Below are 16,752 nucleotides of genomic sequence, written 5' to 3'. Positions count from 1 at the left end.
TGGGGAATGGACTAGCAGGTAAAAGATCTCCCTCTGCTTCTCTTCTGTTAATCTGCCTTCCAAGTTAGAAAATTTAAAAAAAAAAAAGCCTCTTTTAAAAAAAATCACAAAGTTTAAATTATTAGAAGTACAAAAAGAAGTTGTCAAGAATGCAGTGATTCCTAGCAAATACTAACTCATGCCTTTCAGTCTTTAAAGGATCAAGTAGGCACACAGTTATTAAAATAATTAGATGGGCAATTTTACCAAGTGTTCACAAAAATGTGAAACATTAAGCCATGAGAACTTTAAATATTCTACAAAGAAACTGTACTCATCATGTCCTCTAAACACAGAGCAAAAACAGTAAGAAAACATTATTCATTTAGTAATTCTAACTACCTAGGATTCTAAGGTTTATTTATTTGAAAAAGTTACAGAGTGAGAGTGAGAGAAGGAGGGAGGCAGTGCGGGAGAACAGGAGAGAGGGGGAGAGAGATTTTCCATCCACTGGTTCACTCTTCAGATGGCCACAACTGCCAGGTTTGGGCAAGGAGTCCAGGAGTCAGCAACCAGGAATTTTTGCCATGTGTCCCACATGGGTAGCAGGGCCTGCTTTTCTGTTGCTTCGCCAAGGCCGTAAAGCACAAAGCTGAATCAGAGGAGGAGCTGTGGGCCTGGCATGGTAGCCTAGTGGCCAAAGTCCTCGCTTGGACACACCAGGATCCCATATGGGCATTGGTTCTAATCCCGGCAGCCCCACTTCCCATTCATCTCCCTGCTTGTGACCTGGGAAAGCAGTTGAGGACGGCTCAAAGCCCAATGCTTTGAAACCCTGAACCCGCGTGGGAGACTTGGAAGAGCTGCTGGCTTCTGGCTACAGATGGGTGCAGCACTCGCCGTTGCGGTCACTTGGGGAGTGAATCATCGGATGAAAAATCTTCCTCTCTGTCTCTCCTCCTCTCTGTATATCTGTCTTTGCAATAAAAATTAAATCAATCTTAAAAAAACAAAAAAGAAGAGGAGGAGCTGCCCAGACTCAAACTGGCATCCATATGGGATGCCACGGTTGTAGTCGTGGCTTTACTGACTACGCCACAACACTGACCCATGGATGTTAAAAATAATAAGCGACAACAATGAGGATCCTCAAGGACACTTTGGAGAAATTACCCTGCTGAACCCATGCCAGCCAATAAAAATCTGAATAAAATGGATGACATTCCTGAAGAAAATTAATCAGAAAATCTGACTCAAAAAAAAAAAAACTAAGACTGTTTTAAGCAAAACCACCATGGAATCAATTATAAAAGTGTTCCCCAACACTGCCTCTGAGAAGATGCTGGCTCCAGTTTTGCCAAGAATTCTTTTCAACTTGTAGTGAATACACAGTTCCTATAAATGTTTTTATGGGGTGCTAAAGAAACACAGAAAACATCCCTTGGCCCATATATCCAGACTCTATAACTGAAACGTTTGTGATTTTCTGCTGCCATCCTTCTTTTGTTTTTCAAAAGCATAATGAAGTGCTACTCCCAAAGCTGAGTTCTCCTGACTGCTCAGTTTCACTCTAGCGGATCCTCCTTCTGTCTACACAGCCACGACGGCCCTGAGCTGCGCTCCTTAAGGCCTGGAGACAAGAGCTGGCATGTGTAACTGGTGGTGAGAAGAAAGGAACAACAAGTGGCAGGAGAGAAAACACTTATCTGTTTCAACAGTAAAGCCAGGCCACGCGTCACATGCCACACCAAAATAGTTCTGGTAGGTTAGAAAATTAAATATTTTAAGAAATCACAAAAAGAAAAGGAAGAAAACGAAGATGACTATGTACCTGAACTTGTGCTAGTGAGTATTATATGTGAAACATGGCAACAATTGTAAATAAAAATTTTAAACTTAATAAATAAATAAATAAATAAAACCTTTCAAATTAGACCCTAACAGTGAGCTGTCTTCCTCATCTATCTTAGCAGCATCTACAATCTGATAATCTACCAAACATTAGAAAAAGATCAGTGCTTAGGGTACTGCGGCGCGTCTGGCCCTCGCTGGCCAACAATGACATTGTAATCTGACAGGAAGATTTTCAGCAGTATTTTACACATCATGTCCACTGACCCTCTGAGTTTGTATCTTAATATAACTGAAGGAAACATGGAAGGCATGGCAACTTTCTGTATGCCTCAATATACAACAAGAAAAATAAATCCCAAATATCTGACAATTAGACATTGGTTAAATGAATTAAAACATAACCATGTAACTGCAAGCCCTTGCAGTCCTTAAACATCGTAAAGAATGGTGGGCATTTGGCTGAGCAGGTGGGACCCTGCTTGGGACACCTGCGTTCCATATTGGAGTGCCTGTGTGAGACTCAGAGCATCTTTTGACCCAAGCTTCCTACTGAGGTGCACCCTGGGAGACAGCAGGTGATGGCGCAAGTACCTGGGCTCCTGGCATTCGCATGGAATACTCCAGCTAAACTTCAGACACCTAGTGTTGGGCTGGCCCAGCCCTGGTGGTTGTGGGCATTTTGTAAGTGAATCAATGAATGGGAAAACTCTCTGTCTCTCTGCCTTTCAAAAAATAAGCAAAAATAAAACAAAAAAAGAATATTAGAAAATGGCTCCTGAAACATAGGCAAGTGGAAAAAAAAATCACAAAATAGTCTCAGTTGCATTTAATTTTCTTTTCCATTTAGCCATGTATTATGCAGCAATTAAAAAACAATCAACAGATTATTTTTACAATTATAAAAAGGAAAATAATGCACAAACGTTAAAACTCAGCACCCATAACAGAGGATGTCACACCTGCTGGGGAGTGAATACAGCGGAAAGGGAAGAGGGCTCAGGGCAGAACATGTGGCCACGAGACGGGACTGATTTTTGTACCATTCTTTTGCCTGTGAAGTTCTTGAGACCTTAAGGTAGCCTATACGATGGATAGCTGAGCTTATTTCCTTGTCACTCACTGACGGCTCTCTTGGGTTTCCTTAATTCAAGCACAGACCACACTCCGGACAGGTCAGACTTCCTGAGCAACCCTGAGGCCAGAAAAGAATTCGCAAGGATCCTCTTTTCGCCAAAGCAGCACGCAGCTTACCTCAATGCTGACCGTGAATTTGCCTCCCCAGTTTTTCTGCAGAGTCCCAGACCCAGCGCGCCACACACACACACACACACACACACACACACACACACACACACACACACGCCCAGTGACCTCTGCTCACACTTACCCTCCAGCGTATGCCACAAGGAGAGAGGTCTGTCGTCCAGGGTGAAGGCAGTGGTTTTTATGTAATGCGCGCCTCCCGCCAGGAGGCTGCAGTCTCCTCCCGGATTCCTCAGGAGAGGGGGAGCGATGCCGGTTTCCCTCTGGGGGAAGGCAGCCCACAGGCATCCACTGCTGCTGTACAGAACGCTACAGACAATAAAGACGAAGGAAACATTCTTCTAAAAGTCATACTTTCTCAGTTACATCATTAGTTGGCAATTGAAGCGGTTCAAGTGAAAATGGGCTTTCTTGCAACATTTTCCTACCAATTTAAAAAAAATTGAGAGTGGGGTGGAGAAAGTATGTCATTTTCAATAAAAAGTGAAGTGGTCACTTCAATAAAAACACTTTTAAAAGTGTGCCCCCTTTGGGCCCGGTGACATGGCCTAGTGGCTAAAGTCCTCATCTTGAATGCGCCAGGATTCCATTGGGTGCTGGTTCTAGTCCCAGCCGCCCCGCTTTCCATCCAGCACCCTGCTTGTGGCCTGGGAAAGCAGTCGAGGATGACCCGAAGCCTTGGGACCCTGTACCGCGTGGGAGACCTGGAGGAAGGTCCTGGCTCCTGGCTTTGAATCAGCGCAGCGCTGGCCATTGTGGTCAACTGGGGTGTGAATCATCTGATGGAAGATCTTCCTCTCTGTCTCTTCCTCTCTCTCTCTCTCTCTCTTCCTCTCTCTCTCTCTCTCTCTCTCTCTATATATATATATATATATACTATATATATATATATATATATATATATGACTTTCCAATAAAAATAAATAAATTTTTTTTAAAGTTTTTGAATCTTTGTTTTAAAATTGTGGACAGTTCCTAACTAGCACAATTGATTGAAGCTCCACTACATGAGTTCTTGCAACTTTACACACATGTACTCACACACACATATATCTCTTAATAATTATCATAACAAACTTAAAAATAATATTGTGAGTAGTTCATATGATAGATGAGGATGGTGATAGTGTTTTCTTGATTCCATCACTTACAAGGAACTGATTGTGAAGACCTAAATGGGAATTGGAAGTGTTTTCTCAGAATATGTTGAACTACTCTGAAGCTAACAGTTATTAAACTTCCCATAAATGTAAAGATGAATGGTGGATAGCAGAAGATCTGGTTTGTCTGACTCTTCGTAATGTGACTGATCTGATAAGGGGTAATGATGATATGCCCCTGTGCAGATAGCATAAGCTTCCTTTGCCCCACATACAGGGATTTTAGTATAATTACAACAGCTGAGGGCTAGTTTAAACGTTAACTCAGAATTTCTTGTGATTTGGAATTCTTGGAACTAAAATATATCTTAGCATGAGGTTTCCTTTCTTGAGAACAATTTCTAAATTTTATTTATGTGTTTGCAAGTTGGGGAGAAGGGAAAAGATGGCAGAATATCTTCCATCTGTTGATTCACTTCCCAAATGTCCTCCGACAGTCACATGGATAGAAGGAGCTTAGTTGTCTGAGCCATTAGCTGTTACCTTCCAGGGTAGACATTCACAGGAAGCTAGAAGCAGATCAGAGACTTGAACCCAGGCCCTCTGATACAGGATTCTGGAATGCCAAGAGCATCCTAGTGGCTACATCAAAGGCCAAGTGTGTTAGTAGTCACAGTTGGTTGCCTGAGATTTTCTCTAATTTCAACCAGGCCTTTATCTCTGAGGCTCTTGAAGCCCCTCTTCCAGCTTTTCTTCTCATCCCATTCAAATCAAAGATGCTGAGAAGACTCAAAAGGTTGAAAAACCCACTCTGACCTTTAACAGCTCTAAGCCTTTGACCATGCCTGGCACACAGTAAGCTCTTAGTAAATATTTCTTGAATGTATTTAGAGGGATGGCAGGTTAAGGATTTCCCCAGAGCAAATTATGAGAGTATTTCCCCAAGAGCACCCTGGAGCAATGGAAATGAATTTTGCCATTTTTCTTTGATAGATTCAGTCCATCAATGAGGAATCCAATTCTTGATGAATTTCTTGATCAATTATTGATTGACAAGCTTTTTCCTCCCCTGATTTAATTCTGGAAAGATGTCAATGGTTCTAAAAGACATGCAGAACTGTCTGCAGCAGAAGTCTTTTCTTTCTCAGGACTCACCAGTGTATGCTTTTCCCAGTCTCATCCTCTTGCTCCAAAAGCCAGAGAGGAGTTAGAACCATTTATGAACATAGTTGCTCTCTCTCTCTCTTTTTTTTTTTTTTGAATGAATTCTCCTCCCTAAGAACCAAGGCAGCGGGAGTCAGTCAGAATATAGGCTCTGACATATGAAATAAGGGAACTTGAGGTAAGCATTGCCACTGATGAGCTGTGATCCTGAGAAAGTTGCTTAGCATCACTTAGTTTTATGGTTTTCATCAACAGAGCAGGGAATAGAAATCTATCTACTAGCCTCGTGAGACTCGTAAGATAGAACCACAGAGTATATTATTATGATGACGTGACACTTATTGATGATCATCAATGTCCCCGGGTCCTTCCTCCTCATGGTCATCAGCAAACAGACCCCAATGGCAAAAATAGTTGATATCTCTTTGAACCCAGTACCTATAACAGGACCTACAATACAGTGGGTACTCAAAACATCTGGTGAATAAATAAATATGCTTTTTCCCTGAAATAATCTCTTGACTACTAGTAGAAGAGATTTTTTCTTTTGGCTTTTAGGTACATATTCCTTTTATTGTACAGTACAAGCTGGAAGCCTTTAGGCCGGTCTGAAATGTTTATCCAAAGCTTCGGCTGTCAGTTTCTCATTTGGGTGTCACTTTATGACCATTGCTAATCAAGCACACTAAAGATTCTGCTCCTCTGCTTAACACATCCTATTTTGGTCACACCTGCTTTGCTCTCTGTTGTTGCTCCAGGTCCTCAACCTTTAACCTTGCCATCCATTCTTTTCCTCCTTATCAACTGACTCCTTATCAAGCCTTTCCCTCTCCTAGTAGATTCATGGGAAGATTATAAATTCTTCCACTGTGAAAGCCAGTCTGCTATGCTGGTTCTGCTATGACAACAATGAGTCAACAGCTATGGAATTCAAGAGCCTAACGGCATTTGAGTGCATTCGGTTGGTTTTAGAACTTACTTATCGATTCACAAATACTTCTCAAGAGATGTCATAGGATGCAGTAATCACCAGCCTGCAGAGTTGTTTTCAAGAATCCACTCCTGTGACAAGTCAGAGGTGACCTACATTTTGGTTAACAGAAAAGTCAGCTTCTAGGTTACCAAGCAAACAGCAAAATCTGAACACTGATTAAACACTTCATAATTTTTTTTTCTGAAGGTATTGATCTCTAAATGCCTGGAATTAAATCAACAGCATTTTTGGGCTTTTGATACATTAGTTTTCTTGGGTAAATAATTTTAGGAGACCTGAATGTTACAACAGTAAAGACTACTGCAGAAATTACTCCACAAAGAATACATTTCTAGAGCAAGTCATCCCTTTGTAAGGTAAAGAGATAGTTCAAAGTTAAAATAAACAAAAAAAAGCTAATTTATTCTATATCTCAGATGCTTTAGTAAATTAGCCTATAGGCACATGGGTGATATTGTTTAATATTCAGTCCATTCTCATAGTACACATCTTAAACCTGGTTCAGAAGGATCACATTTGAGAGTGTTGTTGTGGTACATTGGGGTTATCCACTGCTTGTAACATCAGCCTCCTGTATTAGAAGCTCAAATCCTGAATGCTCTGCTTCTGATTCAGCTCCCTGCAATTGTACCTGGGAAGGCAACAGACGGTGGCCCAAGTACTTGGGTTTGTGCTTCTTATATTAGAGATGCAGATGGAGTTCTAGGCTCCTAGCTTCCAGACCGGCCCACTGGGGGTCTTTTGGGGCATGAATCAGAAAAAGAAGGACCATAGTTTCTTTGTCTTTGTCACACTCTGCCCTCTAAATAAATAAATCCTTTTTTTAAAGGATCACTTCTCTTTCAAATATATTTTAATCCAAGTCATAACTGTGCACAAAATTGTGAAGTCAGATAAAGTGAATTTAAGGTGCAAAGAAGGTCTGCTGGTTATCTTTAAGTAGCTTTCTCAACAGGAAATAATCCTTAGATGCTTTCTAAAACTGATTTGGGGGAAGATTTTCCCTTCTGAATACAATACTAGATGTGCCAATTAAAATAATGGCTTGTGACTGTTGCTCAAGGACCATACCATTTTAACACTATGTGCTAGGTTGAATGCTGAACAGCCTCATCCCCACGGTGTGTGAAGGTGACCTCTGATTGTCGAAGGAACTCACGGGTGTGATTAAGGTAAGGATCTCAGATGGCACAGATGAACACAAACCACCTGGCTGGGCTGATGTCATGATGTCACAGGTCATCTTGGGGGCGGGGGAGATTCAGTGAGTGGAGGGTTGGGTGATGACACAGCAGAGACCAAAGTGATTTCAGCACCAAGGAATGCAACAGCCTCTAGGGAATTCTAAGAGGCCAGGAGTGACTTCTCCCCTGGAGAATCCAGACACCAGCACTGCTAACAGCTTTGTTTTAGCTCCGTAGCATTCCTGTCTAACCAACCTACACTGTCATAGAACACATTTGTCTTGTCCAGAGATACTAAGTTTAGGACAATTTGTCATAGCAGCAATAGTGGAAATGAATACGATACCCTAGTGCTTACATAAACTAGAAGGGTTCCTGGGAGCAGGACTTGTAGGAAGGTTGTTTCGCTTGGCATTTTCAAACCACTGGCCTTTCCTGTAGACATTTCCCTATAAAAGCAAACAGTCTAGTTCCTCCTCCTAAGCCTCTTCTTTCTCTTCCACTCCTGCTTTTAGCATCCATTCATGAAAAACTATAGTGAAAAAATAATTGCAGTAAGTTTTATGAGAAAATTAATTTTCTTCCTTCTTTTAAGCCTCAATTTCCTAACTATGCTGCATCAGAGGCAAACACAGACGTAACAATTCATTTCATGCCACTGTTTATGTTGTGTTACCAGGAAGTGGAAGGATGAGGTTTTAATTTTTCCTCTATTTTTTTTTTACTGGAAAGCAAAAGGGTGGGAGGAAGGAAGGGAGAGCAGATTTCTATCCACTGGTTTACTCCTTAAATGCCCACGACTGGGGTTGTGCCAGACAGAAGCCAGGATCCTGGGAACGCCTTGGTCCCCTACCTGGATAGCATGGATCCAAGTACTGGAGCCATCACCCAATGCGTTTCAGATTGCACATTAGCAGGCAGCAGGGAAGTGAGCCAGGCTCTCTGATATTGGATGTGGCTGTCCAAACACCTCGCCAAGGTGGGTAACACTTTACGCATGTGTGATCATAGTCAAAGTCTGCTTCTTCCAAAAGGAACATCAGTCTGGAGAGGCACAGTCCTCACACTGCAGCTGTAGGCAGTGTCCGGCATGTTCAATTCCCTCCTCCTTGATATTCGCATATACTGGGATCCTGCTACACAAGTAGGAAAGTAAACATTCTGTATGAAGAGGATCTTTAAAACACTTGTGGAAATGCTTATGATGTGCAATGAAACGCATTTCTGTAGCAGGGAGTTGGATCGAAAGAGGAACAGCATGACTCGAACCAGCACCCATGTAGGTGCTGGCGTCACAGGCAACAGTTTAGCTCATTGCACCACAACACCAGCTGAGGATGTGCTTTGGGCTCATCATACACAAACTTGACATTCAAATTGCTGAAGTTATATTTTGAAGGAAAGCAATTGTGTCAGGATCAACTCTATTTAAAATCAATCATTCTGTAGGAACTAAAGTTCTTTTTTTTTTTTTTTAAAGATTTATTTATTTTATTACAAAGTCAGATATACAGAGAGGAGGAGAGACAGAGAGGAAGATCTTCCGTCCCATGATTCACTCCCCAAGTGAGTGCAACGGCCGGTGCTGTGCCGATCCGAAGCCAGGAACCAGGAACTTCTTCCAGGTCTCCCACGCATGGGTGCAGGGTCCCAAAGCTTTGGGCCATCCTCAACTGCATTCCCAGGCCACAAGCAGGAAGCTGGATGGGAAGTGGAGCAGCCGGGATTAGAACTGGCGCCCATATGGGATCCCGGGGCGTTCAAGGCGAGGACTTTAGCCACTAAGCCACGGTGCCGGGCCCAAGACTAAAGTTCTTTAAATTTAGTTTCAACTGCCCTGAATATTAAAAAAAAAAAAAAAAGTGGTCCCTTCTAAGCTTTATAACAGAAAGCTCTAGGGTCCTGGGGGAAAAGTGTATAGATACTCTCTGTAGGCAAGAGAAATAACACTTTTCTAAAAAAAAGATTTATTTATTTGAAAGGCAGGGAGAAGGAAAAGGAGAACTCTTCCTTCCAGTGGTTCATTACCCAAATGGCTGCAATGCCCAGTTATGCTCCAGGCCAAAGCCCTGAGGCTGGAATGTCACCTGAGTCTCTCACGTTGGTCATCTTCTGCTGTGTTTCCAGGTACATGAGCAGTAAATTAGACTGGAAGTGGAGCAGCTGTGACTTGAAGTAGTGCTCTGGTGTGAGATGTGGCATACAGGAGGCAGCTGTTTAGCCCACTACACCAGCCATACTCAAAGGGATAAAACTCTTTACCTGAGTGAAAATATGAGTGAAATATCTGCAGTTTTACAGCCAAATATCAACAGTCTTGACTGCAAAAGTATCACTTATAAAGATTGAGTCTCTTTATATGGATTCCAGTCATTCACTAAAGAATTTAATGATAAACTCATTGACTTTCACAAAAAAAACCCAACTGCCAACATTGAAACTTACACATGGCCTACGTTTTCATTCCATGCAATGCATATAAAAATTTTTTAAAGATTTATTTTAATTGCAAAGTTAGATATACAGAGAGGAAGAGAGACAGAGAGGAAGATCTTCTATCCAATGATTTGCTTCCCAAGTGACCACAATGGCCAGTGTTGCGCCGGTCTGAAGCCAGGAGCCAGGATCTTCCTCCATGTCTCCCATGTGGGTACAGGATCCCAAAGCTTTGGGCGGTCCTAGACTGCATTCCCAGGCCACAAGCAGGGAGCTGGATGGGAAGCGTGGTTGCCGGGAGTATAACTGGCTCCCATATGAGATCCTGGCATGTTCAAAGTGAGAACTTTAGCCGCAAGGCCATCGTGCCGGGCCCTATATAAAATTTAGATACACATTTTTCTATGGAAGCTATTTAGTTTCATTGCAACTATTAAAGCTGCAATGAACATCTCTGTACACAGCTTCTAGAACACAGGTGCATTAGGCTAATACCAACGCAGATACTAATGGTAGTACATTTCAGGTTTTAACTCGTTCATGAATGTGAACCATTTCACTATGTCCTAAGCAGAGTTTTCTGTTCTAAAGTGAAACATAGGAGGCTAGAATATATGATGCCATGCATATGCTAAGAAGTTATTGTTGCAGGAAGCCATTTTGGTTATATGTACATATATGGGTATATACCTAGGTAGGTTTATGTGCAGTACCGCATGTGGAACATTTTTCTTGCAATAGGCTACAGAAGCATTTCCGAAAATATTTTGCCATGCTTATATTCATGTATATATGTACATATGTTGTAGAATTTTTGAATCATAGAACATTCACCTTTTCAAGCTGTTACTAATGATGATCTAGTTGTTAAATAAACATACTTCTTTGAAGATATCAGTAAACTCCTTCTCCTTTGAGTGTTAAATTTTGATATTCTGACATTCTCCCCAATCTTATGGGTTTTAAACTGATTTTTTAAAAAAAATTTATTTTTACTTGAAGGTCAGGGTACAGAGAGAGAGGGAGAGAAACAGACAATTCTTCCATCCACTGGTTTACTCGCCCAAATGCCTGCAGCAGCCAGAGCTGAACTAGTTCAATGTTGAAAGCCAGGAACTTTATTGGAGTCTCTCACATGGCTGCAAGGGCCCAAGGCCCTGAGCCATCCTCTGCTGCTTTCCCAGGTCATTAACAGTGAGCTGAATTGCAAGTGGAGCAGCTGGGACATTGGAAGGCCAAGTACAGTTTTAGCATGATAGGTTACCACACCTGCCCCATTAACATTTTTTTTTAAATTATTTATTATTTAACTTCAGTAATTACATTGTATTATGTGACACAGTTACATAGATACTTGGGTTCTCCCCACCCCTCCCCAAACCCTCCCACCATGGTGGATTCCTCCACCTTGTTGCATAACCACAGCTCAAGTTCAGTTGAGATTTCCCCATTGCAAGCGTATACCAAACATAGAGTCCAGCATCTTATTGTCCCGTCAAGTTCAACGGCTTCTTAGGTATACCCTCTCTGGTCTGATGACAGAGCCAGCAGAGTATCATCCCAGTCAATTGAAAGCTCCAACATACCATCAGCAAAAATTTACATCATTATGGAATTAATTGACATAGTAATGAGTAACCAATATGTTAAAAGTAAATGCGGGTTCCCAGCCACCTTCTGTGACCACCTCACCTATACTTCAATTTTAGTTTATACACAACATATAACATTCAAAACATAACATGTTATACATAACATCATATCATCTTAAATTAAGGCAAACATGTGGTATTTAACCTTTTGGGATTGGCTCATTTCCCTTAGCATTATGGTTTCCAGTTTGGCCCATTTGGCCACAAAGAACTGCATTTTGTTTTTTTTAATAGCTGAGTAGTATTCCATGGAGTAGATGAACCATAGCTTTCTTATCCAATCCTCTGTTGATGGGCATTTTGGTTGTTTCCATGTTTTTGCAATTACTGATTGTGCTGCTATGAACATAGGAGTGCATGTTGGTTTCTCATAGAACAAGTGTTCTGGATATATTCCTAAACCTACATCCAGAAACCTTCAAACTTTTGGAAGAAAATGTTGGAAACACACTGCAACACTTAGGGGTAGGCCCTCACTTCCTAAAAAAGACTCCAGATGCAGTAGAAATCAAGACCAAAATAAACAATTGGGACCTCATCAAACTAAGAAGCTTCTGTACAGCTAGAGAAACAATCAACAAAGTAAAAAGGCAACCCACAGAATGGGAGAAGATCTTCGCACACGACATAGGTGATAGAGGGCTAATATCCAGAATATACAAAGAGCTACAAAACAACCAAAATGTCAAAACAAGCAACCCACTCAAGAAATGGGCACGGGAAATGGGCAAACACTTCACAAAGGAACAAACCCAAATGGCAAATAAACATATGAAAAAATGCTCAAGTTCCCTGGCAATAAGGGAAATCCAAATTAAAACATCAATGAGGTACCACCTAACGCCAGTAAGACTGGCCCACATGAATAAAAGCACCAACGACACTTGTTGGCGAGGTTGCGGGGAAAAGGGAACCCTACTCCACTGCTGGTGGGGCTGCAGGCTGGTACAGCCTCTATGGAAATCAGTATGGAGAATATTCAAACAACTCAAATTCAACATACCGTATGACCCATTAACATTTTAATGCTGTTTCAATTTGCATCTTCCTGATCCTTTGGTGAAACTGAACATCTTTTTTTTTAAAGATTTATTTTAATTTTATTGTGAAGTCAGATATATAGCGAGGGGGAGAGACAGAAAGGAAGATCATCCATTCGATGATTCACTCCCCAAATGGTCGCAATGGCCGAAGCTGCACTGATCCAAAGCCAGGAGTCAGGAGCTTCTTTTCAATCTCCCATGTTGGTGCAGGGTCCCAAGGTTTTGGGCTATCCTCGATTGTTTTCCTAGGCCACAAGCAGGGAGCTGGATGGGAGGCAGGGCTGCCAGGATTAGAACTGGCACCCGCATGGGACCCAGGTGCATGCATGCAAGGCAAGGATTTTAGCCACTAGGCTACTGTGACAGGCCCTGAACAACTTTTGTGAGTTGCAAACATTTTTCTTGTTTTCTTTTTTGATAGACAGTAATTCTTTATATAATACAGTTATTGATCTTTCTTATGCTACAAGTACTTTTGCTACTGGATTTTACTGTTCTAAAGATTTGTTTTAGTTAATTAGAAGTAGAGAGACAAAGACAAAGAAAATATTAATCTCTCATGTGCTAGTTCACTCCCCCAAATGACTGCAATAGCTGAGAGTGGGGCCAGGCCAGAACTGGTAGCCTGGAACTCAATTCAGGTCTCCCACGTAGTGGGTAGGGATACTCAACTACTTGAACCATCAGTGATGCATTAGAGGTTGAAATTGGCAACGCAGCCAGGACTTGAATCCAGGCATTGTGATATGCAGGTGTCTGAAGCAGTATCTTAACCACAGGGCCAAACATCTATTCCTTGTTTTCCTTTTATTATTGTGATGTTTTACTGTCCATCAAGCTTCAAATTTTAATTGTTAAATATATGAGTTTTTAAAAATGATTTGTGATTTTCACTTTTTGTCTAAAAAGTCCGTTTCTCCCTTAAGGTCATAATTTTTCTTCTGCCATGGGCAGTTTGTAAAAATAACAGTGTGGTTTGACATTGGAGAGCAGGGAAGGCTGTGGAATCTTGAGTTCGCACACTGCTGGTGCCAGAGACTGAGGTCAAACATTGTAGGTAATGGTCAGTGTATGGACAAAAATCTAGGAACAAGGTTAAGGTCTATGGGGCGGGTCCGCAGTTGGGCAACGGTACAAGGCCACAGGGCTGTGTACTTTGAGATATCCTTGGAGACAGTCACATACTGACTTGTGTACACTGCTACTTCCTGATCATCAAGCACTGGCTGGTTAATAGCAACGTGGGACATAGCTGTCAACGTTTGTACTACATCAATTCCTCTAACTGGACTCCTCAAGCAATTCAATAAAAGAGTGAGGCAGTGACCCTTCTAGGTCGATCTTCCTCAGAGAATGGCACTCCCCTCTAGCCACCCAGAGAGAAGTGCCCTTTATATTGCATGTCTCATTTCTTAGTTTCTCAACTGCATGTTGCTTCTCTCTCCAACCATGTTCGTGCAGCTGCAGGCAGTGATATATATACCATTTTCTAATAGTTTTCAAGTTTTGTGCTTTCTTCAATTAGGCCTTAATGTATTTGAGAACAGTTTTTGCTATAATGAGAAGATCTAATTTTATTTTTCTTGATAGGGACACTCAACTGTTGCTTTAATAATTGAAATTTACTGTCATGGATGTGTCATGTTATACTTTAAAATGCATTTATTTCTTTGAACAAGAGAAAGATAGAGAAACTTCACATCCATTAGTTCATTCCCATTGCAGCGACAGGCAGAAACTAGATGCCCAGAATTCTACCTAGTCTGTTCATGTGGGTAAGGAAGGAGCCATTGCCTGAGCCATTGCCTGTTCCCTCTCAGGGTACACACCAGCAAGAAGCTGGAATCAGGAATGAAGTCAGGCTCTGAACCCAAGTACACTAATATGGGATGCAAATACCCAAGTGGGGTTTTAACTGGTGTTCAAAGACCATCTTTTTCCCTATTATTATTATTATTATTACTATTATTACTATTGCTATTATCACTTTATGATACAGTTCCATAGGCCCTGGGATTTCTTCTACCCCTTTCCCAAATCTCCCCAAATCCCCACTGAGTTCTCCCAAATCATTACAACAGCATAGTTACTCATAAGTCCATCATTGCAGGCATGGACAATGGCAGAGAGTCCAGCATCCCATTGTCAAGACACATCCAACAGTTTCACTAGGAATCTCTCCTCGATCTGGAAGTAGAGATGCACACTGCACCATATCCTCACATCTGGACATGTCAGTCTCCACTACACAATCACTATAAATCCACCCAAGTGAAAAGCCACAACCAAAATCAACAACAGGAAGAAAAACAAAAATTTACAATGCCATGAAGTTAAGCAACATGGTTCTGAATGACTAATGTGTCACTGAAGAAAAAGGAAATCAAGAACCTTCTTGAAGAAAATGCTACTTTATGATCAGAGTCATTGAAGGACTTAATGAGAAGAAAGTGTTTTGAAGAGTTGAAACTAAAAAGAAAAACATCAAAATCCATGAGATATAGCTTCCGCTGATCTTTGTTGGTGAGACGTAACTCCTATAGGCAACAAATAGGTGGGTTTTGTGTTTTTAAACCAGTTCTACTAATCTATGACGTTTAACTGATGAGTTCAAGCCATCCACATTCAGGGTTAATATAAATAGGTGGTAGTCTGTTCCTATTATCGAGCAATGGATTGTTCATTGGTTTAGTCTTCTGTTGTTATTTTACTGGGATGTTCTTTACATTTGCCTTTGGTTTTAGTGGGTACCATTCCTTTTCTCTGTCAAGAGAACATCTGTAAGTATCATTTGTACTGCAGGTTTGGAAGAGGTGTGTTCTTTTAACTTTTCTTTACTGTGGAAGAATTTTATTTCATTTTCAAAGACAAAGGAAAGCTTTGCTGGGTATCTTACTTTGGGCCAACAATTTTTTGCTTTTTGAAATCTGGAATATGTCTCTCCATTCTCTTCTGGGCTGTAGAGCTTCCTGTGAGAGGTCAGCTGTGAATCTGATGGGTATTCCTCCATAGGTCAATTGCTTTTTTACACATGCGCATTTAAGGATCTTTTCCTTTTGTTCCATTGAAGAGAGCTTGATTATCACGTGTCATAGGAAGACAGCTTTTCGTCAACCCTGTTGGGAGTTCTGTCCTCCTCCTGGATGTTGCTTCCCAATTATTTTTGCACATTAGGGAAATTTTCTTGTATTATTTCATTTAATACTTTTTAAAAAGATTTATTTATTTTTATTGCAAAGTCAGATATACAGAGAGGAGGAGAGATAGAGAGGAAGATCTTCCATCCGATGATTCACTCCCCAGGTGACCGCAATGGCTGGCACTGCATCAATCCGAAGCCAGGAGCCAGGAGCTCCTCCAGGTCTCCCACGTGGGTGCAGAGTCCCAAGGCTTTGGGCCGTCCTCAACTGCATTCCCAGGCCACAAACAGGGAGCTGGATGGGAAGTGGGCCGCCGGGATTAGAACTGGTGCCCATATGGGATCCTGGGCATTCAAGGCGAGGACTTTAGTCGCTAGGCCACCGTGCCAGGCCCCCATTTAATATATTTTTAAACCCAGCTTTTCTTTCTACATCTTCTGGAACTCATAAAATTCATATTTTGCCTTTTAATAGTGTCTTTCAATTGCTGAGTACTTTTTTTTTTAGCTTGACCCGGCTCTGCTTCCAGCTTTTTGTTTCCCCATTGTGAGAAGAAATATCTTCCAATTCTGAGATTCTTTCTTCTGCCTTATTAATTCTATTATTGAGAGTTTCCACTGATTTTTTAATTTGCTCTATTGTGTCTTTCATTCCAACAATTCAGCTTGGATATGTTTCACTCTTGTGCTTTACTGTGTGACATACCCCTTCAATTGCTTCAACTTCTGTATGTGCTTCATTGTTAAGAACCTCTATGAGTTTTCTGAATTCTATATCCCCCATTTTCTCAATGTATTCTTCAATTAAATCTGAGGTTGGCAAAGGCTTTTGCTCCTTTGCTGCGGAGTCTTCAGTTACATTCATTGCGCCTTTGTCTCTTCTTTTGCTCTTGGTTATTGAACTTCTGGTTATCAGATTATTCTCCTTGGGAAGCTTTCCAAGC

Source organism: Ochotona princeps, chromosome 2 (assembly GCF_030435755.1).
Source record: "Ochotona princeps isolate mOchPri1 chromosome 2, mOchPri1.hap1, whole genome shotgun sequence".
Taxonomy (NCBI): domain Eukaryota; kingdom Metazoa; phylum Chordata; class Mammalia; order Lagomorpha; family Ochotonidae; genus Ochotona; species Ochotona princeps.
Note: the sequence above shows the minus strand (reverse complement) of the source record.